This window comes from Sminthopsis crassicaudata, chromosome 3 (genome assembly GCF_048593235.1).
Source record: "Sminthopsis crassicaudata isolate SCR6 chromosome 3, ASM4859323v1, whole genome shotgun sequence".
In the NCBI taxonomy this organism is placed as follows: Eukaryota; Metazoa; Chordata; class Mammalia; order Dasyuromorphia; family Dasyuridae; genus Sminthopsis; species Sminthopsis crassicaudata.
In genome coordinates, this window is record NC_133619.1 from 529763437 (window position 1) to 529790408 (window position 26972).

The 26972-nt window shown below is 34.7% G+C and overlaps 1 protein-coding gene across 1 annotated transcript in view; it reads left to right on the plus strand.

Annotated features, from left to right (window-relative positions):
* Positions 1-23000, plus strand: part of ALKBH8 (alkB homolog 8, tRNA methyltransferase) — a 95434-nt gene extending 72434 nt beyond the window's left edge. Inside the window, exon 13 of the transcript XR_012488406.1 lies at positions 22224-23000. The gene's annotated coding sequence lies outside the window, so the exon portion shown is untranslated. The remainder of the gene's footprint in view (positions 1-22223) is intronic.
* The last annotated feature ends 3972 nt before the right edge of the window (positions 23001-26972 follow it).

Sequence of the window (26972 nt, forward strand, 5' to 3'; positions counted from 1 at the left end):
GAATGTGTTATCTATGAGATATTTATATTAGGAATAGATTCAGGTTTGGAGCAGAGTTAATTGAGGCAGCTAGATGGCACCTGGAATCAGAAAAACTTGAGTTCAAACGTGACCTTAGAAACTGACTAGCTGTGTGATCCTGGGCAAGTCACTTAAATTCTTTATTTGAGTTTCTTCAACTGTATAACAGGAATAATAGTAGCACTAAACTCAGGGTTGTTGTAAGGATCAAATAAAATAATATTTGTAAATGCCTGGCTTGTAACATAGGGATTCTATAAATACTTATCTCTTTCTCCCCCAATTATTATGCGTTATTTCAGACATATCACTTTTTACTTTGATGATTATGATAACATTAATAACTGACTTTAATAAAGCAGTTTGTGCTTTACAGGATACTTTAGTGTTCTGTAAAGACTCCCTTTACTATATCACATATCTCTTAAGTAGTTCAGCCGTAAGATAAATTGTCACTGACAATTGATACTACTGTAAAATCAAAACTGTTAAAAGGGATATACCATCTTCGTAATGGAGGTACAGTCTTATAGAGCTATATTCTGCTTACTAGAATAATATTATTGTTCAGAGCATATAAGCAACATGACTTAGGATTCCCATAGCTGCAAGTGGATAGATATTGTGATTCAGAGAGTGAGTTCAGGACTTTATTGTTCCTCCAAGGCTAGACTCAGCTACAACCATAAGTGATGGGCTCCAAGTTACATTGGCATGTATATATGATTATAAACTTTTTGAGGGCAGCAATTACCACAATGTCTTGCTAATGTCAGAGCTAATTAATAAATTGTTGTCAAATTGAACTGAGTATGGCATATAACCCCTCTAAGATTTTGAAAATTTTACTACTTTAAGGGGGAAAATAAATGTTAAATTTGTATATTTGAGAAACACTAAGGAAGCAGCTTTCAGGAACAAGGCATTTACTCAAGATAAAGATGTATGCAATGTCCTATTTCCCAGCAACTAATATGCATATAACTGATAGGAGTATTTGGAGTGGTAACTATAAAATTCTGAACTAGGAACTCTTTTGTGGTTAAGATAAATGTACATTGCATAATTTTGGATTAGTTAACAGAAATGATGGTTATTGAGGGAAAGCAGATTTTGACCAGAACAGGGATCAAAGAAAGACCTCAGAGATGAAGGAAAGGAGAAAGGCATTTTCTTTATTTAAATCTATACTTTTAAACTAGGAAAATAGTAACTACTCAGTAGTGAGCTGGTGAAGCAGATGGAGTGCTGGATCTGGAGTTAGGAATTCTCATTTTCCTTGTTGTGTAACTCTGGGCAAGTCACTTAACCCTATTTGTCTTGATTCCCTCATCTGTAAAATAAGTTAGAGAAGGAAATGACAAACTATCCTGTAGAGGGCCACAGTCAGTGGAGAAACTGTGGGTGAGGTTTAAGACCCTTCAGCCCAGAGGGAACCTGCTAACACTGTCTGGTTCGGCTCCCCATCTCCCCTACAGGTTCTCAGCCTTCCTGAGAAGTCAGGGGGTGGTGACAACCTGTGTTGTAATGGAAGCAGAATGATAACTGATGGCAAACTACATACAATAGCAAGTTGTTTATGTGGTCTCACTTGCGCAGTATATACTTAGTGCATGCCCAGTGTTGTTTTGGATACATAAGGGTATTAGGGTATAAAAAGGGGAAAGAACTGGGAATAAATGGACTCCACATTTCCACCATCCTCAGGAGTCCCATCTCATCACCTCTTCATTAAGACGGTATATTTTAATCACCCCAGGATAGGGGCTCTAGAAAGCACAGTACATTTTGTCACCCTAACTTGGGGGCTCTAGAAAACAGGACACAACATCACTCCAATATCTTTGCTAAGAAAATCCCAAATGGGGTCACGAAGAGTCAGACATGATTAACAAATGACTGAACAACAACAACAATAAAACTATTCAATGCCAATCTAACAGAATGAAACTGAAAAACAAAAAACAAAAAACAACACTATATATTTCTTTTTTTTTTAATTTTTATTTTATTTTATAATTATAACATTATTTTTGACAGTACATATGCATGGGTAATTTTTTACAACATTATCCCTTGCACTTACTTCTATTCAGATTTTTTCCCTTCCTCCCCCAAACCCCTCCCCCATATGGCAAGCAGTCTTATATATGTTAAATATATTACAGTATATTCTAGATACAATATATGTGTGTAGAATCGAATTTTTTTTTTGCACAGGAAGAATTGGATTCAGAAGGTAAAAATAACAGTTTACATTCATTTCCCAGTGTTCCTTTTCTGGATGTAGCTGGTTCTTTCCATCATTAATCAATTGGAATTGGATTAGCTCTTCTCTATGTTGAAGATATCCACTTCCATCAGAATACATCCTCGTATAGTATCATTGTTGAAGTGTATAATGATCTTCTGGTTCTGCTCGTTTCACTTAGCATCAGTTGATGTAAGTCTCTCCAAGCCTCTCTGTATTTCTCCTGTTGATCCTTTCTTATAGAACAATAATACTCCATAACATTCATATATCATAGTTTACCCAACCATTCTCCAATTGATGGACATCCATTCATCTTCCAGCTTCTAGCCACTATGAAAAGGGCTGCCACAAACATTTTGGCACATACAGGACCCTTTCCCTTCTTTAGTAGTTCCTTGGGGTATAAGCCCAGTAGTAGTATGGCTGGGTCAAAGGGTATGCACATTTTGATAACTTTTTGGGCATAATTCCAGATTGCTCTCCAGAATGGTTGGATTCTTTCACAACTCCACCAACAATGCATCAGTGTCCCAGTTTTCCCACATCCCCTCCAACATTCAGCATTATTTGTTCCTGTCATCTTAGCCAATCTGACAGGTGTGTAATGATACCTCAGAGTTGTCTTAATTTGCATATCTCTGATCAATAGTGATTTGGAACACTCTTTCATATGAGTGGAAATAGTTTTAATGTCATCATCTGAAAATTGTTCATATCCTTTGACCATTTATCAATTGGAGAATGGCTTGATTTCTTACAAATTAAAGTCAATTCTCTGTATATTTTGGAGATGAGGCCTTTATCAGAACCTTTAACTGTAAAAATGTTTTCCCAATTTGTTACTTCCCTTCTAATCTTGTTTGCATTAGTTTTGTTTGTGCAGAAACTTTTTAATTTAGTGTAATCAAAATGTTCTATTTTGTGATCAATAATGGTCTCTAGTTGTCCCTTGGACACAAACTCCTTCCTCCTCCACAAGTCTGAGAAGTAAACCATCCCATGTTCCTCCAATTTATTTATGATTTCGTTCTTTGTGCCTAAATCTTGGACCCATTTTGATCTAATCTTAGTATGTGGTGTTAAATGTGGGTCCATGCCTAGTTTCTGCCATACTAATTTCCAGTTTTCCCAGCAGTTTTTGTCAAATAGTGAATTCTTATCCCAAAATTTGGGATCTTTGGGTTTGTCAAAGATTAGATTGCTATTTTTATTCACTATCTTGCCCTGTGAACCTAACCTATGCCACTGATCAACTAGTCTATTTCTTAGCCAGTACCAAATGGTTTTGGTGAGTGTTGCTTTATAATATAGCTTTAGATCAGGTACACTTAGACCACCTTCCTCTGACTTTTTTTTCATTAGTTCCCTTGCAATTCTCGACCTTTTATTCTTCCATATGAATTTTGTTGTTATTTTTTCTAGGTCATTAAAATAGTTTCTTGAGAGTCTGATTGGTATAGCACTAAATAAATAGATTAGTTTGGGGAGTATTGTCATCTTTATTATATTCGCTCGGCCTATCCAAGAACGCTGAATGTCTTTCCAATTATTTAAATCTGACTTTATTTTTGTGGCAAGTGTTTTGTAATTTTGCTCATATAATTCCTGACTCTCCTTTGGTAGATATATTCCCAAATATTTTATACTATCGACTGTTATTTTGAATGGAATTTCTCTTTGTATCTCTTGCTGTTGGATTGTGTTGGTAATGTATAAAAATCCTGAGGATTTATGTGGATTTATTTTGTATCCTGCGACTTTGCTAAAATTCTGAATTATTTCTAATAGCTTTTTAGCAGAGTCTTTGGGGTTCTCTAAGTATACCATCATGTCATCAACACTATATATTTCGGCTAAGGATCTCTGTCATTTTTGAAAGGAAGCAGCATTATTTCAGTAATGATAAAGGGTTGTCCAATCAAGTAGAAAAGTGGCTCTTCCCAGAAAAGAAGCAGAGAACCCCAGAACAGTGGCCCAGTCAAGCTGAGGAATTTCTTGTCCAACAGTAGGGTATCTATCAATGAAGTTTTGTGCAGACTGTTTCTGAAGAAAAGAAACAATATCAGAATTTGCAATTCCAAAATTTTCACTTGCCCTGGGGCACATGAATTTCCTATACAAGTATGTCATTAAATGGTTCTTTGAATTTGTTTTCACTCCTTCCGTGGACACTGTATAATTGGTAGGATAGCATGCCTGAGATTTGTGGGTGGATTAGTATAATTTCTTTTGCTTTGTTCTTTATTAATAAATGCTTTGACTAAAGTAATGGACTTAATGGGCTTTAGTTAATTTGTCAAATGGGAAGCACAAAGATGGAGGCTCAGGAGCTATAGTATCCAGTAGAAGAATGTAGATCTCCCCCTCTTCCTTAACTAGGGTCACCCCTAGAACTCTTAGAGAGTTAGTTGTAGCAATGACTGCACTCTGTAAATCCTCCAATTTGTCAGCATGAATTGAATGTCAGGAAGGCTTAAGTTTAAATGCCACTCTTGATACCAACTATATAATCATGCATAAGTCGCATAAGTTTTCTGATCCTCAGGAAAATAACCAAGGCTCCATATTAAGTTATATAACTATACTGGGCCAAGTAATAACAAGTTGCTATTTGTATAGCATCATTCCCTCAATGAAGCAATCTCAAATAAGAGACATTGAGCATTGATCTATATTTCAGCTAACAGTGATTTTTCTAAATTTGGTCTCCATCATCACTATGCTAATCCAGACAAGGGAAGGAGACCTAGACTAAGATAGAGGCAGTATGAAAAAAGATGAAACAAGACATGATCTCTGCTATCTCTTATAATTTGATTTTCAAAATTAGCACTCTATTAAAACAAAGGTTTCCGGTGAATACTTAATTGCTAAAACATAGAATTACAGGAGCATAGAGCTAGAAAGAACTCAAGAAGCCATCTATCCATTCTTCTATACAGATATAGAAGCTAAGATCTAGATTTGCTAGAGAGCACACATATCTTCCCTCTCAAAAGAGATAGATGTGATCAGAAAGGAGATGAAAAGATAGAAGACAAATAATTGAAGAAAGGAAATAGGAGAGAATCTATCCTCTATTCCACAGGAAAGTAAATGATTTTTCTTTTTTTAAATTTATTTTACTTTATTTTTATTTTATTTTATAATTATAACTTTTTTTTTGACAGTACATATGCATGGGTAATTTTTTACAACATTATCCCTTGCACTTACTTCTATTCAGATTTTTTCGCTTCCTCCCCCAACCCCCTCCCCCAGATGGCAGGCAGTCTTATACATGTTAAATATATTACAGTATATTCTAGATACAATATATGTGTGTAGAACCGAATTTCTTGTTGCACAGGAAGAATTGGATTCAGAAGGTAAAAATAACAGTTTACACTCATTTCCCAGTGTTCCTTTTCTGGATGTAGCTGGTTCTGTCCATCATTAATCAATTGGAATTGGATTAGCTCTTCTCTATGTTGAAGATATCCACTTCCATCAGAATACATCCTCGTACAGTATCATTGTTGAAGTGTATAATGATCTTCTGGTTCTGCTCGTTTCACTTAGCATCAATTGATGTAAGTCAGTGCTCTTGGATAGGCCGAGCGAATATAATTAAGATGACAATACTCCCTAAACTAATCTATTTATTTAGTGCTATACCAATCAGACTTCCAAGAAACTATTTAAATAACCTAGAAAAAAATAACAACAGAATTCATATGGAACAACAAAAGGTCAAGAATTTCAAGGGAAATAATGAAAAAAAATTAAGTGAAGGTGGTCTAGCTGTACCTGATCTAGAACTATATTATAAAGCAACAGTCACCAAAACCATTTGGTATTGGCTAAGAGCTTAAAAAAATAATTGGCAGATATACATCTATCTTCAGTCCCTACTTGAGAGCCTGCACTATAGTGAGATCCTAACTTCCTACATAAGCCAGAAGAGTGATCAGAAAGACCCAATTATAAAGCCTACAAGATCAAGGACAGCTACGTGAAGGACCAATCCACACTTCTTGCCTTCTGAAAAGGGAGAGAACTGTGCAGATTTGATATTTCAACTTTAAAAGTATATTCTAAAGTTAAACAAAGGATGTCTGTGGGCTTTTCTATCTATTATGTTAACAGGTACTTGTTTATTTGTAGTTGCTGTACATTTGCCTTTTGAAAGAATCTTGGGAGTTATTTTTACAGGGTTTTACAGAATGAGTGTCAAGCCCAAGGAAAGCTGCCACTATAAATAAAACACGTCTGCATGTTCAGTCAGTCCAATTCAGATTTGGAAATCAAATGAAAACATTGTTTTATAAACAAGAAGTGTTTTCAGACTTAGGGTTTTTGAATTTTATATAGATTTAAATAAAAGATTCATCAACTTACTTAAGTTGATCCAGTTTCTATTAAACAAGAAAAGAAAGAAAAGAAAAAAAAAACATTGAACTGGCCATTAGTTGCCTTTTCTCTTCCCAACTTCTCTCAGATGCAATCTTGATTTTATTAGCACAATATAATAATAAGCACTAAAAAGGTCAGTTTCTTTGGTGCTTGTCTGCTTGAATTGATTTACTATTTTGATGCTTCATGTGAAATGACATCTAATCAAAGAGTGAGAGGGCAGCATGCATAATGAGGTTTTCACAAGTTTTAAGGAAAACTTGTGGTTAATAACTTTCTTTAAGAACTAATCAATTTAGGTGATGCAATCAGATACAAGGACTTTGAAGATGTAAACCACTAAGTAACAAGAAGAAGTATTATTTACAAACACCATATAGCAGTTTGAATGTGGAAATTATTATGTTGATACCATATTTTCCATTTTTCTTTGAAAATTCTTTATATTTAATATGCTTCATGAGGCAGCTAATCACACTGAATACTGGACTTGAAATCAGGAATACCTGAGTTCAAATTTCTCCCTTGGATTTTTACTAGTTATATGGATCTAGTAAGTCATTTAATCTCTGCCTCTGTTTTCTCATCTGTAAATTGGGGCTACAATAGAACCTACTTCGCAGGTAGATCATATGAGATATAACTTTGAAGCTCTTAGTACAATACCTGGCATATAGTAAGCACTCTATAAATATTATCATCATTATTGTTGTTGTTAGTATATTATTAGTTGTTAAGGGGGATGGTAAACTGACTTGGAGGCCAATAATGCCTCTTGTTATCACTCTAAGCTATGCAAAGAATATCACTTTGTTCTATTAGTACCTTCTTCCAATTATGTGCTCAAGCCAAAAATTCAAATTTCTTGTTATTTCCACTGAAGCATAAATTTAAATAAGGGAAATTAGATGAAAATAAAGATTAGAGTTGGGTAACACTGGAGAAACTTTCTTAAAGGCTGTTCATTGGATTCAGGGTCCTGGTATGTTTCCATTAAGGTCCATGGAAGATAGTCATCAAAGTGGTGGTGGTGCTGATGGTAATCTTACTTGTCTAGCACATTTTGCTTCATATCTCTCTCTTAGGTTCCATTGCTGCTTCAGGGAGTCTTGTTTGTCTTTCGAAGGTAGTTGGTTGGCAATTGTTCGTTTAAAACCTTTTCATATAAGAATTGATCAAAAGAAATGAAAGAGACATTTGGGAGTAGACAATTAAGAAAATCATGTTAGATGTATACAATATTTAAAAGACTATTTATTGTATGTAGAAAGAATTAGATTTATAATGCTTGACTGAAGAAGAAAAAGTAGGAACAATAAGTTGAAAATACAGAATGATAAATATATATATAAGGAATGACTTTTACATATACACTTTTCTGTTCCTTGTCACTCACCTTTTTCTCATTGAGTCTTTGGTTGGGTGGTGTGGCCGTTCAGTCATCCCATGAAGGTTCCTGTTACGATTAGAGTCTACTGAAGTAGGAAGCTAATGATATGCCCTCCATTACATTTTCCTTGAATGAAGTAGAATGAAGTAGTGACAGAGAAATCAGCTGATGTTGGTTATTTATCTATTGTGTGTTGTGTATTGTGCTAGGATCAAAGATAAAAATAAAACATTATACCTTTCAGATTTGCTAAGATGACAGGAAAAGATAATGATAAATGTTGGAAGATAGAATAAACTAGGAATACTAATGCATTGTTGGTGGAGTTTTGAAATGATATAACCATTCTAGAGAGCAATTTGGAATATGCTCAAAGGCTATAAAACTGGGTATACCCTTTACCCATCAGTGCCACTCCTGGGTCTATATCCCAAAGAAATCATAAAGGAGGGAAAAGGACCCACATGTGCAAAAATGTAGCAGCTCTTTTTGTGCAGGCAAAAAATTGGCAAATGGGTAGATGCCCATCAATTGGGGGATGGCTGATTAAGTTGTGGTATATGAAGGTAATGTAATAGTATTGTTCCTCAGAAAAACGATGAAAAAGATTTTAGAAAAGCATGGAAGGATATACATTAACTGATGCTGAGTGAAACAAGCAGAACCAAGAATATATCATGCAGCAAGATTGCATGATGATCAACTATGAAAAACTTGGTTCTTCTCAGTGGTTCAATGATTCAAGACAATCCCAAATTTTGGATAGAAAACACCATCTACATCCAGAAAGAGAACTAGGGAGATTGAATGTAAATTAACACATGCTATATTTACTTCTTTTTTCTGTTTTTTTTTTTTCCTCTCTCATGGTTTTTCTCGTTTGTTCTGATTTTTCCTCCCAACATTATTCTTAAAGAGATGTGTATTTTAAAAGTTAATATATATGTGTAACCAGGAAAAATTGCTTTAAAAGAAACAAAAAGATCATCTAGGAAAGAGCAGCAGAAGAGTAAAGCCACGGAATTGGCTTGCTTCCTGTTAATTGGATACCAATGTGAACCTAATAAAGAAGCCTGTTGTCTTCTAGAATGCGCCTCTGGGATGGAATGGAGAAATTCCCAAGATTTTCAGACCTGAGGATCACTATTCAGTTTGCCTGTTTCTGATAGTTCATATGAGATTTGATAATATTATTCATAGAATTTAGAGATAATTTTTTGGTTATTGTGAAGCCCTAGACAAGGAAAGAATTTCAGAGGCACAAGTGACTTTATCTCTATCGTGGACTGAAGTTAGGGGTTTCAGGAAAAATAGGAAGTTCTGGAAAGTGAACAGCTAGTTAAAAGAGGTCCCTGAGAATGAAGAGGTGGTACAATGTAATAAATATAGATACTAGTTAGTCTTAGGGGTCACTAGGCAAAGGACCTAGGCAAAGGCCTAACTAGAGAAGAGAAAATAAATGAGGAATCTGAGAGCTTCGCAATCCTATTAGAAAGACATAAGACAGTAGTGATAAATATTTCAATTATCTAGACAATTGTGGGAACTCTCTCTGTCAAAAGCAGATCAGTTAATTTTATTGTTTGGCCTCAAAGTTGATTTCATGTTTCAAAGGGTGAAAGAAATAATGAAAAAGACTGATATTCTGGAAATGCCTTTTTTAAAAATAGCCAACAAGGAGGAAATTTTCATTGAAGAAAAACAATGAAAATTTTGAGGGGAATTGACCTTTTCAATGAGGGAATTGCCCAATGAGATTCTAGCCTTTGAAATATGCAAAGACATTATCTGATGCCAATTCAGTAATTAGAACTTTGGAAGCCAATTTATACTATTGAAACTCAGGGATTCTGACTAAATGATGAAGAAAAACCTTTAAGGTGGTATTGGAATAGGAAGGCTAGATAACACAGGAGCCATGGTGAAGGAAGTATAAAAAAGCATCTATATATGCTTCTTTCTCAACCTTTTGTTGTTTTCCTTCCTGGCAGTGACTGATGCAAGAATTGTTGTGAGCATCAAAGTAAGGGAAGAACATCATTTCTTTCTTGATTTTAGATAAAGAAGTATTCTGTGAAGGAAGTGCCCAGTTGACTGGTGAGTTTGATCAATCAGAAAGGTCTCACCAGTAAATAGATTTGCTATATTAGCCAAGTATGGTAAGGAGTCAACCCAGTAGTGAGTCTGTGTACTTAACCCAGTTCAACAGTGGATTGCCATAACAGAAGAAAAAAACAACAACTGGTTGATCAATTTGGGAAATAAATCAGATTGGGAGCTCTTAAGCAACAACAGTATTAGAAAATCACTAACTTTCAGGGTTATTCCAGCACCTTGATGCTGTAGTCAGCTGCCTTCTGAAGCCCCAACCTGAATTGTGAATGGGGATTTGGAAAAGGGAATCCAGAGACAGTGTTACCTTTTAGAAAAGAAGAAATTTAGTTATTCTGATGTGGACTCTGGATTTTTGAAAGAATAGATTTCAAAAGGTTTTAATGAAAGACTAAATATCAATTCTGGGTCTAAAAGTATATGAAGGAAGTTAGTCTAAGAAGAACAAAATGTTCTTAAGAATGAAATTTTGGAGATATTTGTAATTGTGGATTGAATGTGGCAAATGCAAAGTTGCCTTTCTTGCTTGTCTGTTAACATGTCTGCTAGCTCTGTATTTGGCCCTTGGGAGATGATAAAGTCTCTGATTGCTTCTAGGAGTATGTGGCTCAGAACTGAAGGGATGTATTTTGGGATAATGAAACAAAGCTCTCATTGACCACTGAGCAGGACAAACTATGTCTCAGTAGATCTCTGAAAAGAATGTGCCTCCTTTCATCACTCTTGTCTTTTCTATTTTCATCTAATGTTCTTCCCTCAATGACATGTGTCTTTATTCTTGTCTTGGATATGAGTCTGTGAACATCCTTCAAGCTTCATGGCTCTTATGGCTCTGAAAACATTTCTTATTGCATTACTTCTTTGCTTTTCTTTATCCTACTTTGGAAATATTAGTTGCTTAATTTAGAGATTGATGTTATGATAGTGTTTTTCCTTGCTTTCTCTGACCCCCCCCCCCACTCTGTACCTTTCCTTAAATTGCCACATAAAGCCTATTATTTTCAGTATTGCATGGTTGGTCTAGTTCTCCTGAGAAGCTTCTTTAAGTCCCAAATTTATTGAAAACTTAATCTTCTTGTGTAATCTCTTCTTTCATTCTTAAAGAGATATCATCATACTTTACTTAGCTACTTTTTTTGTCTCTATCAGCTTAATTAATTAATAAGCATCAATCAGGTACCCTATGTGTGATGACCGAATTAGCACCCTGGATACCTTAGAATCAGCCAGAGTCAGGATAAGCAAAAGTCTTTGGTCTTTATTCTTGGTCTTTAGGGGTAGGAGTAAATTGGATGGAAGCAGAATCTCTGCAACCTGCCTCTTTGTCTCCAGCCCAGAAGTGACCCTGGTTAGTCTTATTCTACCCCTTAGTCCTTCTACAATTCTCTGTATACCCTAAATGATTGGGTCAGCACAGGATAGTGGGAAGGGCCATTTTCCAAGCATATTCTAATAGAGTATTGTCCAATTGGTAATTAGGCTTACATGCTGGGTTGTCCGACCTCAGTGCATTAACTCAAGAATTTCAGCTCTTTACACCTATGTGTGTTATTGTGCTAAGTCCTGTGGATACAAAATCAAAATTAAGACATACGCTGCCCTTTAAGAGCTCAGTTTCCATTACAGGAATATAACGGGTTGACAAGTAAGCATATATATGATGTATTCAAAATAATTCTTTGATATAGATATGTTTTTACCATTATTAAAGATGAAGGCAAATTTGCATACTAATGAAATGGCTGTGCGTGTTTATTTTTACATAAAGAATTAAATCTTGGCAGAATATTTGATGCTTTTTATTGTTAGGATCACAACCATACTTTAAGAAGCTTTTCTCTGTCACACCAAGCTATTTGAATGATATCAAGTTGCTGTCAGAGATGGCCTACACAAGTAAAACTTACTCAAAAGTAGTTCTTAACCTGAAATTTGTGAATTTGTTTTTTTCCTATCTTAATTCTATTCCAATATAATTAATTTCTTTTGTGATCCTATACATTTTATTTAAAACATGAAAAAAGTATTTTGAGGAGGAGTCTATAGACCTTCTGAGATATAGACTTTCCTAACCTTAACAGAGGTTATAAAAAGTATATATAGTTTTTTCTATAACTAGCATAAGATTATTTCAATCACTCAATATTGTCTATTTGAACACCTTTTGCCAATAGGTATCATAGTGAACTATGAAAATAATTTTAACAATACATATGTTCCTGCTAAGTTGAATTTTAAATAGTATTGTTTTTCCAATTACAGAAAAGATAGTTTTCAACATTCACCTTTGTAAGATTTTGAATTCCAATTTTTTTCTCCCTCCCTCCTTCTATTTCATCCCTTCTTCCCAAGACAGAAAACAATCTGATATAGGTTATACATGTACAACATATTTTAAACATTTCCTGATATTAATTATGTTGTGAAAGAAAAATCAGTTTCTCACATGATATAAATAACTTTAATTTATTCACTAAAAAACTATCTGTTCATATTCTTTGACCATTTATCAATTGGGGAATGACTTGTAAACTTATAAATTTCACTCACTTCTCTAGATATTTTAGAAATGAGGCCTTTATCAGAAACACTGACTATAAAAATTGTTTCCCAGCTTATAAAGTGGTTTATGATACTAGGACAAGTTACTAAAAATTATGTGGAATCAGGAAAATGCCACTTGAATGAGGTAGTACTCACAGAGCCTTGAAAAGAATTAGGAATTTCAAGAGGTAGAGATGAGGAGGTATGTCATTCTTTTGTGAACAGCTTATGCAAATAGCACAGAGATGGAATATATAATTTTGTGTACAAGGAATGACAAGACTGGGTATAGTTGGAATATAGAATTATAGGAAAAGAAGTATTCGATAAGTTGGAGTCTCATGGGGAAGGCTTTTAAATTCCAAATATTAGTTTGTATTTTATTGTAGAGGTAATAGGAAGCCACAGAAGCTTCTTGAGTAAGGAAGTAACATAGAACCATCATTCAAAAAACTATTACTTTGACTGCTGTTATCAAGATAAATTGGAAAGGGGAGAGACTGGAGACAGGAAAATGGATAGGAAACTATTGTAGTATTTCAAGAAAGGTGATAAAGGCCCAAACTAGGATGATGAATTTATGAATGGAAGATAGGGACAAATACAAGAAAAGTTGTATAGGTAGGATGAGCAGTACTCGGGAACTGATTGGTTTGTGGGGAATGAGTGAAAAGATGTTAAAGATGACTCTTAAGTTCCTCATATTCTTTTTACCCTCTAAAGACAGAGAAATCAGTATTTCTTTTATTGGTCTTCTTTGGCCTCTCTGTTCTTTCTCTTGCCAATCTCATTTAAATTAAAACAAAACAGGATAAATACAGTGTGTACATTGGAAAAATGAGCCTATTTCTAAGTCATGTAGAGACTGGCATAATTCCTAAAGCTAGAGTTCCTCTTTGGGGGACTGTGAAATCAAGCAATTGTTGAATAGGAAGATTAATCACATCCCACCTCTTCCTGTAACAGCTAGTCACCGGATTTGTGTGTAACCTATCTACTCTTATCTTCTAACTCTTCCTAAATCCACTCCCTCCCTCTTTCTTGCAAGTTTCTAATCTCCTCTTCTTTTTTTTTTTTTTTGTTTTGTTTTGTTTTGTTTTGTTTGATTTTTTTTTTATTATATATATATATATATATATATATATATATATATATATTTTATAATATTATCCCTTGTATTCATTTTTCCAAATTACCCCCCCTCCCTCTATTCCCTCCCCCCGACGACAGGCAATCCCATACATTTTACATGTGTTACAATATAGTCTAGGTACAATACATGTGTGCGAATATCATTTTCTTGTTGCACAATAAACATTAGAATCCGAAGGTACATGCAACCTGGGCAGACAGATATTAGTGCTAACAATTTTCATTCCCCTCCCAGTGTTTCTTCTCTGGGTGTAGCTACCTCTGTCCATCATTGATCAACTGGAAGTGAGTTGGATCTTCTTTATGTTGAAGATTTCCACTTCCATCAGAATACATCCTCATACAGTATTGTTGTTGAAGTGTACAGTGATCTTCTGGTTCTGCTCATTTCACTCAGCATCAGTTGATTTAAGTCTCTCCAGGCCTCTCTGTATTCCTCCTGCTGGTCATTTCTTACAGAGCAATAATATTCCATAACCTTCATATACCACAATTTACCCAACCATTCTCCAACTGATGGACATCCATTCATCTTCCAGTTTCTAGCTACAACAAAAAGAGCTGCCACAAACATTTTGGCACATATATGTCTCTTTCCGCTCTTTAGTATTTCTTTGGGATATAATCCCAGTAGTAGCGCTGCTGGGTCAAAGGGTATGCACAGTTTGATAACTTTTTGGGCATAATTCCAGATTGCTCTCCAGAATGGCTGGATTCTTTCACAACTCCACCAGCAATGTATTAGTGTCCCAATTTCCCCACATCCCCTCCAACATTTGTCATTATTTGTTCCTGTCATCTTAGCCAATCTGACAGGTGTGTAGTGGTATCTCAGAGTGGTCTTAATTTGCATTTCTCTGATCAGTAATGATTTGGAACACTCTTTCATGTGAGTGGATATAGTTTCAATTTCTTCCTCTGAGAATTGTCTGTTCATATCCTTTGACCATTTATCAATTGGAGAATGGTTCGGTTTCTTATAAATTATGGTCAGTTCTCTATATATTTTGGAAATGTGACCTTTGTCAGAACCTTTGTTTTTAAAAATATTTTCCCAATTTGTTACTTCCCTTCTAATCTTGTTTGCATTAGTATTATTTGTACAGAAACTTTTTAGTTTGATGTAATCAAAATCTTCTATTTTGTGATCAATAATGATCTCTAGTTCTCCTCTGGTCATAAATTCCTTCCTCCTCCACAAGTCTGAGAGGTAGATTATCCTCTGTTCCTCTAATCTATTTATTATCTCCCTCTTTATGCCTAAATCATGGACCCATTTTGATCTTATCTTGGTATATGGTGTTAAGTGTGGATCCATATCTAATTTCTGCCATACTAATTTCCAGTTTTCCCAACTGTTTTTTCCGAATAATGAATTTTTATCCCTAATGTTGGAATCTTTGGGTTTGTCAAAGATTAGATTGCTATAGATGTACCCTTTTTTGTCCTTTGTATCTAATCTGTTCCACTGATCTACCGGTCTATTTCGTAGCCAATACCAAATGGTTTTGGTGACTGCTGCTATATAATATAGCTTTAGATCAGGTACACTTAGACCACTTTCCTCTGAGTTTTTTTTCATTAGTTCCCTTGCAATTCTTGACCTTTTATTCTTCCATATGAATTTTGTTGTTATTTTTTCTAGGTCATTAAAATAGTTTCTTGGGAGTCTGATTGGTATAGCACTAAATAAATAGATTAGTTTGGGGAGTATTGTCATCTTTATTATATTCGCTCGGCCTATCCAAGAGCACTGAATGTCTTTCCAATTATTTAAATCTGATTTTATTTTTGTGGCAAGTGTTTTGTAATTTTTCTCATATAATTCCTGACTTTTCTTTGGTAGATGGATTCCCAAATATTTTATACTCTCAACATTTGTTTGGAATGGAATTTCTCTTTGTATCTCTTGCTGTTGCATTTTGTTAGTGATATATAAAAATGCCGAGGATTTATGTGGATTTATTTTGTATCCTGCCACTTTGCTGAAATTTTGAATTATTTCTAGTAGCTTTTTAGCAGAGTCTTTGGGGTTCTCTAAGTATACCATCATGTCATCTGCAAAAAGTGATAGTTTAATTTCCTCATTTCCTACTCTAATTCCTTGAATCTCTTTCTCGGCTCTTATTGCCGAGGCTAGCGTTTCTAGTACTATATTGAATAGTAATGGTGATAGTGGGCAACCTTGTTTCACTCCTGATCTTACTGGGAAAGGTTGCAGTTTATTTCTATTGCATATTATGCTTACTGACGGTCTTAAATATATACTCCTGATTATTCTAAGGAATAATCCATTTATTCCTATACTCTCAAGAGTTTTTAGTAGGAATGGATGTTGGATTTTGTCAAATGCTTTTTCTGCATCTATTGAGATGATCATATGGTTCTTATTAATTTGATTATTAATATGGTCAATTATATTAATAGTTTTCCTAATATTAAACCAGCCCTGCATTCCTGGAATAAATCCTACTTGATCATAGTGTATTATCTTGGAGATGATTTTCTGAAGTCTTTTTGCTAATATCTTATTTAAGATTTTAGCATCAATATTCATTAAGGAGATTGGTCTATAATTTTCTTTCTCAGTTTTCGATCTACCAGGTTTAGGTATCAGTACCATGTCTGTGTCATAAAAGGAGTTTGGTAGGACTCCTTCATCCCCTATTTTTTCAAATAATTTATATAACATTGGGGCTAATTGTTCTTTAAATGTTTGGTAGAATTCACATGTGAATCCATCTGGCCCTGGGGATTTTTTCCTGGGGAGTTGATTAATAGCTTGTTCTATTTCTTTTTCTGAAATGGGACTATTTAAGCAATTTATCTCCTCCTCTGTTAATCTAGGGAGCCTATATTTTTGGAGAAAGTCATCCATTTCACTTAAGTTATCAAATTTATTGGCATAAAGTTGGGCAAAGTAACTCCTTATTATTTCTCTAATTTCCTCTTCATTGGTGGAAAGATCCCCCTTTTCATTTGTAAGACTATCAATTTGATTTTCCTCTTTCTTTTTTTTGATCAAATTTACCAAAGGTTTATCTATTTTATTGGCTTTTTCATAAAACCAACTCTTGGTTTTATTTATTAATTCAATAGTTTTTTTACTTTCAATTTTATTGATTTCTCCTTTTAATTTTTGTATTTCGAGTTTAATTTTTGGTTGGGGGTTTATAATTTGGTCTTTTTCTAGCCTTTTAAGTTGTAAGCCCAATTTGTTAATCTTCTCTTTCTCAATTTTCTTCAAATAAGCCTCTAAAGATATAAAATTTCCCCTTATTACTGCTTTAGCTGCATCCCAAAGATTTTGATATGATGTCTCATCATTATCATTATCTTGGGTGAAATTGTTAATTGTTTCTATAATTTGCTCTTTCACCCAGTCATTCTTTAAGATGAGATTATTCAGTTTCCAATTACTTTTTGGTCTATTTACCCCTAACTTTTTACTGAATGTAGCTTTTATTGCATTGTGATCTCAGAAGAAGGCATTTATTATTTCTGCCTTCCTACATTTAATTTTGAGATCTTTATGTCCTAATATATGGTCAATTTTTGTATAGGATCCATGAACTGCTGAGAAGAAAGTATATTCCTTCCTATTGCCATTCAGTTTTCTCCAAAGGTCTATCATACCTAGTTTTTCTAATGTTCTATTTACTTTTTTAATTTCTTTCTTGTTTGTTTTGTGGTTTGATTTGTCTAAATCTGAGAGTGCAAGATTGAGATCTCCCACTATTATAGTTTTACTGTCTATTTCTTCTTGCAGTTCTCTTAACTTTTCCTTTAGAAAGTTAGATGCTATACCACTTGGTGCATATATGTTTAGTATTGATATGGCTTCATTATTTATGCTACCTTTCAGCAGGATATAGTTTCCTTCCTTATCTTTTTTAACGAGATCTACTTCTGCTTTTGCTTGATCTGAGATAAGGATAGCTACCCCTGCTTTTTTGGCTTTACCTGAAGCATAATAGGCTCTGTTCCAACCTTTTACCTTTACTCTGTATGAATCTCCCTGCTTTAAGTGTGTTTCCTGTAGGCAACATATTGTAGGGTTCTGCTTTTTGATCCAATCTGCTATCCGTCTCCGTTTGATGGGATCGTTCATCCCATTTACATTTACAGTTAAAATTACTAATTCTGTATTTCCTGCCATTGTATTATCCCCAGATTATGCTTTTTTCCCTTGACCCCCCTGATCCCCCTCCCCGATATTTAATTTACAGACCCCCCCTTGTGACACGCAACCCTCCCTCTTTTTTTTTTTCTTTTTTTTTTTAGGATCCCTCCCCCCTCCCTCCAAGTCCCTTCACTTATTCTCCTTTTCCTTTTCCCTTTTCCTCTACCCCCTTTTAATGAGGTGAGAGAAAATTCTCTGAAAAACAAATATGTTAATTATTTACTCTTTGAGCCTCTTCTGATGAGAGTAAGATTCACACAATGATTCTCCCCCTCACTAAGTTCCCTCAGATATGGTGTATTTTCTATGTCTCTTCCTGGGATGTAGTTTCCCTCTTTTTATCACTCCTTCCCCTTTTTCTGAACCGACCTCCTTCCCTTTACTACACCCCCCTTTTTTTCTTTTATATCAGTAAAATCAAATTATCCTTGAGTATTTTTTATATACCCACTACAGAGTTACAGTTCTCAAGGGTTCTGTGTACCTTTTTCTGTTTCTCTTCAGTCTTGTGGATGTAGATCAAATTTTTTGTTTAAGTCTGGTTTTTTTCTTAGAAACATATAGAATTCCTCTGTTTCATTGAATGACCATCTTCTTCCATGGAAAAAGATGCTAAACTTAGCTGGGTAGTTCATTCTTGGTTGCAGTCCTTGATCTTTTGCCTTACGGAATATCAGGTTCCAGGCCCTTCTATCTTTTAATGTGGAGGCAGCCAGATCTTGGGTGACCCTTATTGTGGCACCTTGGTATTTAAATTGTTTTTTTCTAGCTGCTTGCAGGATTTTCTCCTTTGTGTGGTAATTCTGCAGCTTAGCCACAATATTCCGTGGTGTTCTTTTTTTAGGGTCTATTTCAGAAGGAGTTTGATGAATTCTTTCCACATCTACTTTCCCTTCTGTTTCTATTATCTCTGGACAGTTCTCTTTGATAATTTCCTGTAAAATAGAATCTAGGCTCTTTTTTTGGTCATAGTTTTCTGGAAGTCCAATAATCCGCAGATTATCTCTCCTAGATCTATTTTCCAGGTCTATAGATTTTCCCAGTAAATATTTGACGTTGTTCTCCAGCTTCTCATTTTTTTTGTTTTGTTTGACTGATTCTTGGGTTCTCTGTGAATCATTCATTTCTATTTGTTCCATCCTGACTTTTAAGGAGTTATTTTCTTCTTTCACAGTTTTTAGTTCTTTTTGTAAATGTCCAATTTCGTTTTTAAATGAATTATTTTGCTCTATTGAATTTTTTTCCATTTCCCTAATTTTTTTTTTTTGAGAATTATTTTCTTTTTCCAATTCAGAAATTCTATTTTCTTGAGACTTTTTTATCTTTTCCAATTCAGAAATCCTACTTTCCTGTGTTTTTTTAACCTTTTCTAATTCACTAATTTTGTTTCCCTGCATCTCCTGTGAATTCTTTATTTTTTCCAACTCCAATTTCAGGACGTTGTTATTCTCTATCATAACTTCCCTTTCCTTTCCCCATTTTTCTTCGATCTCCCTCAATTTTTTAAGAGCTTCTTCTAGGAGAGAGTTATGTGATGGGGGGCAGGAATCGTTCCCCTTTAGGTTGTTGTCTGCTGATTCTCTGCTGTCAACTTCCTCGGGGTTGGATACCCGCTCTTTCTCTGTATAGAAGGAATCTATAGTTTTTCTAGCTTTTTTGCTCATACTTAAAAAAATCTTTTGGGGTCTGTCCCTGGGGTAGGAAATTATTTACTTCTTTACCAGCTTCCTCCCAGACCGGATGGATGCAGCGGCTCCTGAGCCTGAGCTAAGAGAGAGCTCTGGGAGAGAGTTCCCCACTCCCCTCCCTGGAAGTGCCTCAGAGGTGATTAGCACTACTGTGCTTCGAGGGCGTAGAATAGTGAAGACAGCACGAAGCCCAGCCTATGTGTCCGGGTGGGGAGTGGATGTCTGTAGCAGGTGACGTGAGAAGCCCCTGTGCTCAAACTGGAAGTGTCTGCCAGAAACCGCGGTCCCTAGTTCAAAGGTTCCGCTTCTCTGGGACTTCCTGGAGCTGAGTTCCACTCCCTCCAGCTAAGCTAGGCAGTGTGTGTTGCCTTGGGCCGTATCCACCCACTTGTCAATCTCTTAACTATTCTCAGGAGGTAGCTGAGGCCACACCCCCTGGTGCCAAGAATTCTGCTGAGTCACCCCCCCCCCCCCCCCCCCTGATCGGGGAAAATCTAATTTGAGTTTTAAAATATTTTGGCTTTCTCTTCTGAACTGCTAAATAATTAGCAGAGAAGAGCTAACAGCCTGTGCCAGATTCCTTTACCTCAGTGGCTTCTCTGATCCCAGAGCCCTTCCCAGCGCAATGGGCGCAGTGTGCCCCTACCCCACCCTCTGTGCTGGTCTCTCTTATTCCTCCCCTGAGAACTGACCTTTCCTGTTGAAACTCCAGATTCTCTTCAGCTGGTAAGTCGTGCTTCCAGTCCTTGTGGTATCTATCAGTCCTGAGCTAATTCTGAGACTTAGTTTATCTAATTGGTTGTGAGGGAGTGAGGACGTTCACTGAGTCGTGTGTTTCTTCTCCGCCATCTTGGCTCCGCGCCGTTAAGTCTCTAATCTCCTCTTCTGAGCCAGGCTTTGGATTCAGGGAAGTTATAACCTAACTATTCTCAACCACCAATAGTAATAATTAGGTAAGTGCCATTAGGAAAATCCCTTAGCCCAAACCTATCATACTCAGTCCCTGTCCCCTACATTTCTTCATCGTTACAGTAGATGACCTTTGGAGGATGAGCTCTGTGTTCTGGGGCAGAAAGAGTTTCTCATTTTTCATTTTGATTGGAACAGAATAAGTCTCAAAGACTAAGCATGTAAAATCTGTATCACAGATATCTTAATAATTATGTTTGTCCACCAACCCACTCTTTTTTCTAACTTCCCTGTTGCTTTCAAGGACGTCATCAACTCTTCAATAACCTGGTTATTATTATAACCAACTTGTTTGGTGTTGTCTTTAACTCCTTAATTTTCTCCAGTCCACGTATATGATAACTTGCTAAATCTTTTCCTTTGTCCCTTCACAATATCTCTTGTATCTATCCCCTCATATAGCCATTGCCTAATTCAGGCAGTCATCACTTTTCTTTGGGACTGAAGGCATATGCCATTTTATTGTACTTCTCTCTATTATGATTTGTAGATAATGCATTTTTTAAAAACTGAAGATTTGTGGCAACTCTGCATTGAGCAAGTCTATCAGCACCATTTTTCTAACAGATGTGCTCATAACGTGTCTCTGTGTCACATTTTGGTCATTCTTATAAAATTTCAAATATTTTCCTTATTATTATATCTGTTATGATGATTTGTGATCAGTGATCTTTGTAATTATTTGTAATTATTTTGAGGCTCTACAAACCATACCCCTATAAGATGGTGAAGTTAATGATATATGTTGTATGTGTTCTGAGGTTTCCATGAATCATCCATTCCCTTCTCCATCTCATCTCTTTGAGCCTCTCAATTTCCCAGTTCTTATCAATTTTGAAATTTGGCCCCCAAAAAAGCCTACAATAGCTTGTTAGAGCTTAAATGAGAGAAGAGTCAATTTATGAAGCAAACTTCATTGTTGCCTTATTTTAAAAAGTTACCACAGCCTCTCCAATCTTCAGTAATGGCCATTCTGATCAGTCAACAGCCATCAATATCAAGACAAAACTCTTTACCAGCAAAATATTAACAATTCTCTGAAGGTTCAGATGATGCTTATCATGTTTTAGCAATAAAGTATTCCTTAATTAAGGTATGTACATTTTAGACACAATACTATTGAACACTTAATAAAGTACAATATAGTATAAATATATTTTATAAGCATTGAGAAACAAACAAAATTCATGTGACTTGCTTTATTTTGGTGGTCTGAACTGCAATATCTCTGAGATATGTCTATTGAAATAGTCTCCTAATTAGTCTTTCTGTCTCATCTCTCTCTTCTCTAATTCATTCTCCCTTTCCTGCTAGTGAATTTCTTTAAAGCCCAGGTCTGAATCAAGTCATCTTTCTACCTTCTAAATAAATTCTAGTATCTCACTATTGATTCTAGGATAGAATATTATTTCATTTTATATCCTCCTTTCAAAATGTCTATTTTGGGGTAAATTTTATAAAATACGTAATTATTAGTATGATAGTGTATTCTTTAATTTTTTTTTTTTTTTACAGATGAGGCATGATGAGAAAAGTTTGGAGACTACAACTCCAGGACTCTTTAGTACTTTGTCACAGTTCATTAAAGCAAAATCAAAAATCAGCTGAGAGTTCTCTCAGGTGGAGCATATAATTTTAAAAGATATTATCCTGATAAGACTCTCAAAAGACCCTTAGTAATTAGGATGTCTTGCCAACTTAAATTCAAACTCATGAGTACTGCTTTTTTTTTAGGAATGTTGGGAAGGAATTGGACTCAATGTCTTTAATGTTTCCTTTAAATTCTCAGATTTGATGAGTCTATGATGAATTAATCTTGTTTATTTTTGTCTTATATTACCTTGCATATTTGCCATAGTCAGTTTATAAAATTAAATGGTGACTTTTAAATATTTATAGGAAGTCTTTTAATATATCTTGTTATTGGTTACCAAAGTTGAATTGGTTGTGAAGGTAAAAATACATCCTGTTTCCTCACCATGCCCCCAATGTCTTTAGATTTTGGAAATTTATGTTGGAATATGGAATACCTTCTTTTTGTATAGGGGATCCTCAACTTTAATTGTGCTTTCACACATTTCAATTAAATTCAAAAGGCATTTATTGAATGCCTACTTTAAGCCACAGTGCTTAGCCAAGAAACAAACAGTTCCTGCCTTCAATAAATTTACATTCTAGTAGATTTTTTAGTAGGGAAGACAAGATGCCAAATTTCCTTTTTAGACATTATTGCTATATGGTTGTTGGTTCCATTATACTTTTATCATTTTTTCTAATGTTCTCATTGGTTACTTTGATGTAAAGACATTTTATAAAAATAAAGCTATAATAAAAATGTATGATCTCTAAATATGTGTGCATATTAAAGTATGCATTCACTGCTATAATGTATCTTCTTGTGTCTTTCATTTATGCCTTTAGTGTCATTTTGTACTGAAGGGTCTGGCTATCATAAGTTTGTTAAGCTATCACATATCTCTCCAAAATCACTCTCTGCTTTCAATCTGATCTTCTGATACTACTCCAAAGGCAGCTGGGGTCAACTCTCAATTAAATGTTTGTGATCAAACTGCAAGAAATAATTAACCCTAACCTGGTTTTTCTCTGTCATTTAACATACTTTTTGTACTGTTTCTCTTGTCATTGGTTAGACTTAGTTAGAAAAAGATGAATGCACTTTAAATAAGCTTTCTGTTGTAGGAAAAAAGATCCCAGGACTTGGAAATCCAAAGTATAATAATTTGGAGATTTTGCTGTGTAATATCAGCTTCATTGTACCATTCAATAAGTGTGTGACAATATTTTAATCAGGATGAGTTTTAATATGTGTAGGAATACCAGTGAGGTTTTATGTGGGCAAAAGTCAAAGACTGTGTTGCTAGGAGATATGACCAATAAAGGAATGAATGGGAATCCTTCCTGCATTATTTAGATGTGTTTGCATGGTAATGAAATTACTGGGAAGTTAGAATCACCTTGTGGTTCCTATGGAGTGTGTGTGTGTGTGTTTGTGTGTTGGAAGGACAGTAGGAAAATAGTCATTTAATGGATTTTGAAGACATGAGAGATATCAGAAAAAAATAACACAGGAATTATATAGAATTTTTTAACCCTAAATCTAATAGTTGTTTGGAACAAAGGCTTACATTAGATAAAAGCAATCAAAAGAACAGACTTGTTCTTTCTTTTGGGTGCTGGCTAGGCAGAAAAGGAATTATCCAGGGGCTCAGTCCTTTCCTCTTGTCTGAAAAACAAATGATCCTCCTTAGGCAAGGACAGAGAGACAGTATATTTCTCTGCTTTCTGATGGGAATCAATACCTAGTCTCTGCTTTTAGATCATAATCTGTATCCATATATATGTAGAAGATCATCCAGGAAAAACATTTTTTTTAAGTGGGCGTATTTTTGGTTTGGACTAGGGATATTTCTAGGGGCTTGTTGTTCAAAATAGATTTGTGAATAATTGGAGAGGATGGGAAGGAGAAAAAAAGGAATAACCATTTATATGGTGCTACTATGTGCTAGCCAATGGGATAAGAACTTTTTACAAATATTATTTAATTTGATCCTTACAATAGCACTACAATTCTAAGAGTTTATCCAAAACCTAATTTATTGCTATTACGTTTTCCCCCATAATTTTTCTTAAATGATAGTGACTTATTATTCCAATAACTGGGAACTTTGGGTTTATAGAATATTATATTACTGTTTGTTTCTGTTTACCATATATCTACTGAGTTCTTGTCCCAATAGCTAGGATCTAGTTAGAAAACTAGATGAGACAGATTTCTGTCTAGTTTTTCCAAGTTTTTTTTTTAAACAACAAATAGATAGCTCTTGCCTCAGTAGCTGGGCTTTGTAATACATTTTGAAATCTGGTACTGATAGAACCAAGCTCTACTTCACACACACACATATAATAATAATAATAATAATAATAATAATAATAATAATAATTGCTGTTATTATTACAACTATTATTATCCTTGAGATTCTTGATCTTTTGTTCTTCCAAATAAATCTTGTTATTTTTTGTTCTATATCTTTAAAATATTCCTTTGGTGATTGGTATAGCACTGAATATGTAAATTAATTTAGTTATATTTTTATCATCAATTTGACCTATTCATGAACATTAAGTTTTTCTATTAAGAATCAGTTCATTTATGTGTATTTTACACATTTTAAATTTTTTCCAAGTGAAAACCTGTCTTAAAAAAATAAAGTCCCTATTACAAGTATAGACAAGCAAATCAAATTCTTACATTGCCCTTATCCAAAAACAAAAACAAAACCAAACCCATGTCTCAAACTATACTCTAAATTCATCACCTATCTGGAAGTGAGCAGCAGCAAGTTTCATCATTAATTCTCTGGAATCTTGATTGATCATTATGTTGATCAAGGATCTTAAGTCTTTAAAGTTGTCTGTCTGTACAATATTGCTATTATTTTATAAATTGTTCTTCTGGTTTGCTTATTTCACTTTGCATTAGTTTATGCAAGTCTTTCCAGGTTTCTCTGAAGTGTTCTTCATCTATCCATCCATCCATCCATCCATCCATCCAGTTCTCTCTCTCTCTGTCTCTTTCAATCTATCTAATGAGTCTTTTCCCTCTTCCTTTTATTTCTTTGGGGCTCATTCTTTTCCTGAATGGAGGGAGCCGTTTATAGATATTCCAGCAGGACATTATTGTACCTGTTTAGCTCTAAACTCTCCAGCATTGATTATTTTCCTTTTTTTCCAACTTTGCCAATCTGATGGTTGTAAAGTAGAATTCTAGAGTTGTTTTAGTTTACATTTCTTTAATTATTATCAGGGCTTCTTAAACTTTTTCCATTTGTGATCCTTTTTTGCCTTTATATGCAATATAGTTATATATGCATACATATATAAATATATATACATATATATATCTTAAACATCTATTGACAATAAATCAAAATTTCACAACCCCCACATTCAATTATGAGACTCCATATAGAGTTGTGACCCACAGTTTAAGAAGGTGGGATTTAGAGCATTTTTCATGTGGCCATTGTTTTCTTCCTCTGAATGCTTGCGTGCTCATTTTCTGTGACCAGATTGAGGAAAGATATTTAAGAATAATGGAACTACTTGAAAGCCATGAAAGAACCTAAATATCTTATTTCAAGAAGTCATTTTTAAAAGTGCCAAATGTCTTAACATCAAAGAACAAAATGAAAATGGAAGACATCAACAATAACTTCTAGTCACTTCTTGAAAGAAACTCCAAAATAAAAAACACTTGAAATATATCAATGGTCTCTTTTTATATCTATGAAGCCCAGATTAAGAGCCCCTGACCTACATTTTCTTTCTAAACAATTCAATTAAATAAATATTTGCTTGTGTTGAAGAGATAGGGATGACTTTAGGAAATCCATGAAAATCAAGTAATCCAAATCATACAGCCCAGGTCATATGGTGTCCCATTAACTTGAAAGCACAATGGATCGAATTGAAGACCTGTTTCACACATTTAATAGCAGTATAGCTTAACAGCTTTAGTTTTATCATCTTTCCAGGGTTGTTATGAGTATCAAATGAATTAGCTATATAAAGCACTTTGCAAACCTAAACTATTGTATAAATATATTATCACAGATATGGTTCCATGTATATGAAATACATCACTCAGAGTTTGAAGCTTCAGATAAACAATTCCTTTAACAGAAATATATGCAAAAATTCCCAGATAAAAATCATTCAGAAAGGTAAAAGTAGTCCAAGAAGCCAAAATCAATCAAAAGCCATTGCCAAAGAGATTAAAAATAAGTAGCAAAGATATCTGAGTTCTGAGGAGCTTGTTGTCAAAATTCTGAGGTTGTTTTTATATTTTCCTTGTCCAAAGGGACCACATATGGGTCCCAAATCAAATTGCCTGGAGACAAGATTAATCAAATTTCTCTAGGTATACTCTATGTTTTCTTGGTTCCCAATAACCCTGATTGGTATTATGGGAGTTTAACTGAAATCTCTTTAGGCATCTCCAACCAGGCATTCAGGTGCAAATCCATTAAGCACATGACTTCTTCCTGGGTTCAAATCCCTTTTCAGACACTAGCTAGTGACATTTAGAAAATCCTATGATTACTCTGTGTCTTACTATTCATTTGTAAAATGAAGCTAATAATAGTACCTATCACAGGGTTGTTGTAAGGATCAAATGAGATAACACAAATAAAGGTTTTGCAAACCTTAAAACACTATATAATCGATGGCTATATCAGTCCC